Source organism: Myotis davidii, unplaced genomic scaffold (genome assembly GCF_000327345.1).
Source record: "Myotis davidii unplaced genomic scaffold, ASM32734v1 scaffold1325, whole genome shotgun sequence".
Taxonomy (NCBI): domain Eukaryota; kingdom Metazoa; phylum Chordata; class Mammalia; order Chiroptera; family Vespertilionidae; genus Myotis; species Myotis davidii.
The window spans coordinates 47950-55753 of NW_006296289.1; the positions used below are offsets into that span (position 1 = coordinate 47950).

Sequence of the window (7804 nt, forward strand, 5' to 3'; positions counted from 1 at the left end):
TTACATTATAAATTAAAAATAATTTTTCTAAACATTTAGCAGGCAAAATGGTATGGATTCAGTAAGTGTTAAATGAAAGCCTTTTGTTTAGAATACATACCAAATATACATTTAATAGTATATAGAAATAGAAAATAACAATAGACTGGCATAAGACCATTGGTCTGGCATGGAAAGATGACATTATACAATTTTAACTATATTTCATTAATATTAAAATATAGTAAACAATATTCCAAAGTTATCCATTTTTAGGAGTTTCCAGATAAAAAGGACCACAGCCAGAAACAGATGCAATTGAATTAATCATGTCTCTCAAAAGTGCACTTGTAGATATAATTTCCCAGCCAAACATCATTGAAAAGAAACCATGTAGTGAGGAGAATAACTTTATTAGATATTAAATGATGCTGCACTTCTAAGCCCAGCTCATAGTAACAATAACAGGTAAAAGATATCTTTGAAAGTAAATGGATACAGCACATGTGATACAAAACAATCTATGGAAAGTAATTAACCATTTCTAATCTCTGCCATGAAAATATGCATTTAAAATCTCCACTAGCTCAACTTATTGATATTACTTATTGTGAATATTTCTGTTCTGTGTAATATATTGATTTGTTCTAACAAAAGTGGAAATAGCTGAATCTGAAAGATTTTATGTCTCTGTTCTGTTTTTCTTAGTCCAGGGAATCAGTTTAAAGGGTTACATTTCCTTGCTAGCTGTAGTGCAACTGAAGGCTTTTGTAGGCGAACTTGACCTTTCTCTGGCGCCCTGCAGCCCTAAAAGCCACATCACTTTCACTGGGCCTCATAATTCAGCTGACCAGCACCTTCCCCAAGCCCTCCGATCTTCCTACCTCCTTAAACAGCCCTCTTATTTCCCAAGTCCCCATCTTTGACTTACCTTACCCCTACCCCTAAACCACAGTCTTCATTTTTCATAAACATAAATTTCAAGAGGATGCCAATAGTGATTTTGCTCCTGTATCGACATCAAGCCTACACACTGAGTACGATATAAAGAACTCAAAGTGAATTTATTTACTCTATTGCTCTTTCAAAAAGGTCTGTTGCTAACAGGTCTCTGGGTATGCATACACAATTCGCACAGCTATGAAAGGAAAGAAACAAATGCCAGGAACATAGCACCACGCTGAGAAACCAAATGTTAAGCAGGGGCAGTGAAGTAGCTGAGCGTGGCTGTTATCAGTGAGACCCAATACTGCCCGCTATTTGCTATTTGGAATAGTTAACATCCTAATGAGTATGGAACGTGAGAGGGTCCCAAGTAACAAAGGAGGTTGGCATCAGTGCCCACACTGTAGTCCATTATAGCTAACAATTTAAAGATGAAGGAGGGAAAAAGGCATTTTGCAGTCTCCATCAATGGAAAGAATAGAAAGGTAATATTTTAGTTCTTTACCCATCCAAGGCTAATAAATTAATAATATAATTAATAATGATTTGTGCAAAATATAGTAAATGCATGTTAGTCTAGAGCAGTGGTTCTCAACCTGTGGGTCGCGACCCCTTTGGGGGTTGAACGACCCTTTCACAGGGGTCGCCTAAGACCATCGGAAAACACATATATAATTACATAATGTTTTTGTGATTAATCACTATGCTTTAATTATGTTCAATTTGTAACAATGAAAATACATCCTGCATATCAGATATTTACATTATGATTCATAACAGTAGCAGAATTACCGTTATGAAGTAACAACGAAAATAATTTTATGGTTGGGGGTCACCACAACATGAGGAACTGTGTTAAAGGGTCGCGGCATTAGGAAGGTTGAGAACCACTGGTCTAGAGAAAAAAGAGTACTGATGTTAAAAGTGATCTAAGATCACCTGTGGACCTTCGGTCACCAGATAGGCTATAAACTATTTTAGGAAGCTTCGTTCCAGGATTTTTTTAAAAATATATATTTCTTTATTGATTTCAGAGAGGGGAAGAAGGAGAAAGAAATAGAAACATCAATGATGAGAGAGAATCATTGATCAACTGCCTCCTGCACACCCCTTACTGGGGATCGAGCCCACAACCTGGGCATGTACCCTTGGCTGGAATCAAACCTGGGACCCTTCAGTCCAGAGACTGACACTCTATCCACTGAGCCAAACTGGCTAAGGCTCATTCCAGAGTTAAAGGAATGGTGCATATTGTTCTGAGTAAACCTTTGTGAACTGCAGCATCTAAGAGGTGTTTGGTGACTTACAAAGCCACCCACAGTGTGGAGCAGTTTGCCTCTCGCTTAGAAACTGGAGGTCTGGTCTTGGAAAAATCTACACCCGGGGTCAGCCATTGGCATCCTGTGTCATCAGGAATGACAGATTATGCACTGATTTCCTCTTCCTTTCACCCATTTGAAGCTCATGGTGAAAAATGAGGACAAGGATTAGAATTCCTGGCCTTATGACACAGTCACTATGTTTACAAGGCTAAAGGGTTCAGAAATGCGCTTTCTAAATTTTTTATTTACCTGATATTTCTTTCTCGTTCACAATGTGGATGCTCAATCCCATCTCTGTATCTCCAAATATTATATAAGAATTGTAATCATTCTTAGTTTTTGAAATCAGTATTCCTGAATTAAGTTTCAAGCACCTGTACATATCTCCCAGCAATTTCATTTGTAGGTAGATAGGAAGAAATGATTTTATTAAAATGTTAATGGATATTTAGTGACTTAAAATAATGGGCTAGGCTGATATAGCTTTATGTACTGATCTCCAGAAAAAGGTCTGTTTTAATAAATAATTGCTGTAATCTCTTACTGTTTTCTTCCTCTACATTCAGTTTAATCCTAAATATAAGAGTTTTTTTTAAAAAAAAAAAAAACTACAGCAAAGGGTAAGAAATAATATTTCTTGGCTAATTGCCAGGGAGTCTAATAATTAAGGAATATTTCAAATTAATTCACCTTAATATCTGATGTCATAAAAAAAATCCCAAACTCAGCTAAATGAAGTTTCTTAAAACACAATCGTTTAATAGCAGCTAACCCTCTGTAGCTTCCCAAGGTGAACAGGTCTAAAAGTCATTCAACAAACATTTGTAGAGGACTTGCTAACGCGAGTTAATGATAAGCATTATGAGATTCAAAACTGAAAAGAAAGTGATGCATCCTGCCTTCACATGCAATGGAGTAGGTAGTGTGGCATAGTGTAGAAGGGGATAGGCAGCATACTTGAAGCATAAGCAAAGTTTTCAGGAAAACTAGAAAAGGAAAGGATCAACGAGAAGGGAAGGCACACCGGAATAAATTCTAATTGACCTGGATTTTAAACAATTAACTAAATGTAGATAAGCAAATAAGAAGAGAATTCACACACAGATAGATACATTTATACAGATATAAGAAAGTAGTTTCTATGCACACACACACAAAAAGATCAAAACTAGCATTGTGGTGAATAGGGCTTTTCTCCCAGTGTTAAGGGTCTATCATGGATTACACATTTCTTTTCTCTATTCTCAGCATTGTTTTTCTCCATGGCAAATTTTATGCGTAAATATATTTGATAACTAACATATTCATATTCATTGTCTGACCCTCAGTCTGACAGGTTTGCTGACTCTCAGTGCACATACTCACACAAATGCTTTCTATTCTTGCTTGGCTTTAGCTAGAGTGCATTTTTCATTGTCTCTTGTAATTAGGTGTGCCCATGTGAAGCAGTTCTAGTCATAGCCAACTTGGGATCTACAGAGACCCAGAAAAATATTTTTGTGGGGTCCTTATTAATTAGACTAAAAATGTGTTACATAATTCATGGGCCCTTGTTTTACCAGTGAAAATTTAGAATAATGGCTGAGAATAGTTACTTCTGTATTGATTTACTGTCCAATAAATGCACACAAAATGTTCACTACAGTGTCCAGGCACCACGTCTTCCTGCTAAGATTAAGAAACCTTTCTGGGTTCCTTATTGTCAAAAATGACACTCCTGGCTAATATCCCCTCTCCCTTTGTGAGAGATTAATAGTGACACTTACTACTAACAATGCCAAGGCTTTTTGGAACCTGTTTGTACCTAAACCCTATATATCCTCTTGCCTCTGGAGGTCCTAGTACCATTTATTTAATGCTGATTACATCATTATTCAAGACACTGCATTATCCATTATGCTGTGTGAGATTACCGGCTTTCGGTGACTTTCTCAGAGATGACCACAAATGCAAGCATTATCCCGAGAATGCAGAAGGGTGTGAAAGATAATTCATCTTCTGGTCACCTTAAAGTTGCCAGAGTATAATAGTATAATTAAAGAGTATAATAGTACATGTTCCAACCATTACTTCTCTTGACTTCTTTAAGCCATAGCTTTATATTCTTGAAATGTGATCTCTTTCAATGTTGATTGCATCACTGCTTTCCATATACCACCATCAGTGAAGAGGATAGTTAAGGGGCTTATGAGTGGACCCAGAAGAGCAGTTACATCTATCTTCTGGCATAACTTAAGACTGAGTTGGATGAGCACAATCCTACCACATCTATTGGAATCAAAAAGACAATAATCAGAAGACACTTTGTCATTGTGGAGTAATAATCTCAAAATCCTTTGAAATGTGCACATGTAGCCATTCCAGGAGGATGGTCTGACATGTGGTATTAGGTAGTAGCAAGGAGGGACTCACAGAATAAAAGACGTCTTCTGCCATTACTTACCGCCCATGGGTGCTGCAGGTCAGAGTTAACACCATAGTCAGAAGGTGGACCAGTGAGAGCTGATAGATGAGGAACAGCTGATGCATGGGCCCATACTTGTGGCTCAAGCCCAAATGGTAGTGTTGGTTGTAGGTAGCCTAGATCTCTAAACTCAGCATATGCCCAGTTGGAGTGAGACTCACTCCACATCAGCATGCCAACCAATCCAGCCTCCCTAATTTCAGGCAACATTGAAAAACAAAACAAAACACATTCCAGCCTGTGGGAATGATTTGCTCCTGAGGCCACCCTCCTGGAACTGAAGTCTACGCACAGGATCTCAGGATGGCCCCACAGTCTTAAGTTCTAGAGCTCCTTGCATTATCTAGTTGACATCACCATGAGGTAGAGGATCACAGGGTTGAAGCATCCATCTTATATAAAAACTGCTGTTTGAATTTTTAGCCCTGCTATTTTGGCTTCTGTAAATGCTTGCTTGCTTAAATGATAAGGAAAATAAGATTACTCCCATTTCAGAGAGGCCATGAAACCTTCCCCAGACGAAGTTATCAGTGCTGGCACCAGGCCAAGCCTTAGGTCGAGGTCTCGGACCAGAAAACCCCATATTTGGGAGACAAAGAGGATAAAAAAGGTATAAATACAGGAAACTTCCTGTGTGACTTGGCCCAGAATTCTAGAGACATTTTTCTCTTGGTCCGTGTGTAATAATAACAATAAATGTAACTCCATCTCTCTAAGCATTGCTTGGTTCTTCTCCATTCTTCTCTAACAGGGTAACCCAAGCTGAGAAATTGATGAGTCCACATGTAGCCTAGCCTGGGATGCATGTATCCTACTTAAAAAGTCCTCAAGTTCCAGGTATCTGGAGGAATAAAAAAAAGTCAAATAAAATACTCTCAAATATGGCCCCCTGATGTGCAGAGTCCCCACTTGTCCATGTCTAAGGGGAATACTTGTATTAGTAAATGGAATCAAAGTAGAAGTGAATAGCAATACTTCCAGTTGAGGGAATGAGGTAAAAAGGTGAAGGGATTGAGAACTACAGATTGATAGTTAGAGAATAGTCATGGGAATGCAACAACTATGTATGTATGGTGCCAGCTACTGGAAATATGCTTTGTAAAGTATATGATTGTCTAACCACAATGCTGTACACCTGAAACTAATACAAAATAATATTGAAAGTAAAATATAACTGAAAAATAGAAATTATGCCGAAACCGGTTTGGCTCAGTGGATAGAGCATCATCGATGTTTCTCTCTCATTGATGTTTCTAACTCTCTATCTCTCTCTCCCTTTCTCTCTGTAAAAAAATCAATAAAATATATTAAAAAAATAGAAATTAAAATTAAAAGAAAAAATAACACAAATGCTTCACATGCTCTACTTTATTTTTCTTCTGTTTATTCGATATTTTATCCCATTACCATCTTAAAGCCACATGTTGAATGGATCCATGGGGCAAAGCAGTCTCCCTGCCACCCTGACCCAGAGAAACAGTTTCGATAACTTGACAGTGTGATAAATAACCTTCTATTTCATTTGAGCCATTATATATTTGGAGATATATGTAATTTAGTGGTTGCTTACTCAAACATGCAATGTCTTTCACCACAATATCCATTACCATCTTAAAGCCACATGTTGAATGGATCCATGGGGCAAAGCAGTCTCCCTGCCACCCTGACCCAGAGAAACAGTTTCGATAACTTGACAGTGTGATAAATAACCTTCTATTTCATTTGAGCCATTATATATTTGGAGATATATGTAATTTAGTGGTTGCTTACTCAAACATGCAATGTCTTTCACCACAATATAAACTCAAGGATGGGGATTTTTGTTTACTTTGGATCCTGTTTTGTTTCTAGTGTCTAGAAAAATGTCTGCTGTAATAGGGATCTATTGTAATTTACAGTGATTGATGTTAAGCATAACATCAATACAAGATTCACTTGAGAAAGTAAATATTTAGTGGAATACAGTTTTAGAAGATTGTGAAAAGAATGGGAGCATATGGCAGAACAGGTACAACTTACTGAATACAGGCAAACCTCATTTCATTGAACTTTGCTTTATTGCACATCACAGATGTAGGGTTTCTTTGTTTTGCTTTTGTTGTGTTTTTTTGTTTGTTTGTTTGTTTGTAGATTGAAGGAGGCAAGGACCTCCACCAGCAAAAAGATTATTACTTGCTTTATTGTAATACTTTATTATGGTGGCCTGGAACCAAATCCATAATATCCGTAATATCTCCCAGATGTGCTTGTACTTCAAAGTTTAGTGCTAATTCCAAAGACATCAATTCAGAAGCTTTGGGCCACAGGTGACTTTTGGAGCTCAGAACAAAGCTAAGGAGTATATTTATATGCCTCATTCCCTGTGAGGCATATAAATAGGAACTGTGATGAATTGAACCTGCAGGTGAAAGACCTCAACAGTTAAATGTGAGGGGAATGCAAAGTCAAGAGCTGGTGCAGGCAGCTTACAGATGTTGTATCACAACATGAAGGACTTTATTCTTCCCATGAAATGCATACATTCTCAGAACGCATGGGTCTTACTATATGAGGAATCTAAAAATTATATTTAAGGGAAAGCATAATGGATTACTGTTGTGGATAAGCTGTGTAGATGATAATGCTAATGCATAAACAATGTTAATGAAGAGGAGTGTTGGCAGAAGAGGGGCAGAGTCAGTAGAAAGGTTCTATAGAAACAGCATCTGAAACAGTAGCACTAACTCATTACCCAAGCCTCAATTTTATTTTTTTAATTCAAATTAATAAATAGTATTGAGAACTAAAGAAATGTTCTAAAGCACAGAAATAGTCATCTAAGTGTGATAAGCCAAGGCAGACTAACTGTATTGAAACCTTAAATTAAAAGAAAACAGTAATTGAGAGGTAGAAGTGATTAGGTAATCCGGATTTTTGTTCTCATGGGTCGGGGCCAAAGTTGCTTGGTCTCTGTTCTTTCCTCTGCATGGCCTATCCCTGTTAGTTAGCCCTCTGGGTTGAATAGCCAGAACTTACATCCAACTGAACCAAGAGACTTTCTCCTCATCAAGCAACTCCAAATTGTTTTAAGGCTTAAAACATCTAAAAGTAGCAG

At 37.5% G+C, this 7804-nt stretch overlaps 1 long non-coding RNA gene across 1 annotated transcript in view; it reads left to right on the forward strand.

The window, feature by feature from the left end:
- Positions 1-7167, forward strand: part of LOC107184319 — a 26195-nt gene extending 19028 nt beyond the window's left edge. Inside the window, exon 3 of the long non-coding RNA XR_001515134.1 lies at positions 7155-7167. This is a non-coding gene — a long non-coding RNA (uncharacterized LOC107184319). The remainder of the gene's footprint in view (positions 1-7154) is intronic.
- The last annotated feature ends 637 nt before the right edge of the window (positions 7168-7804 follow it).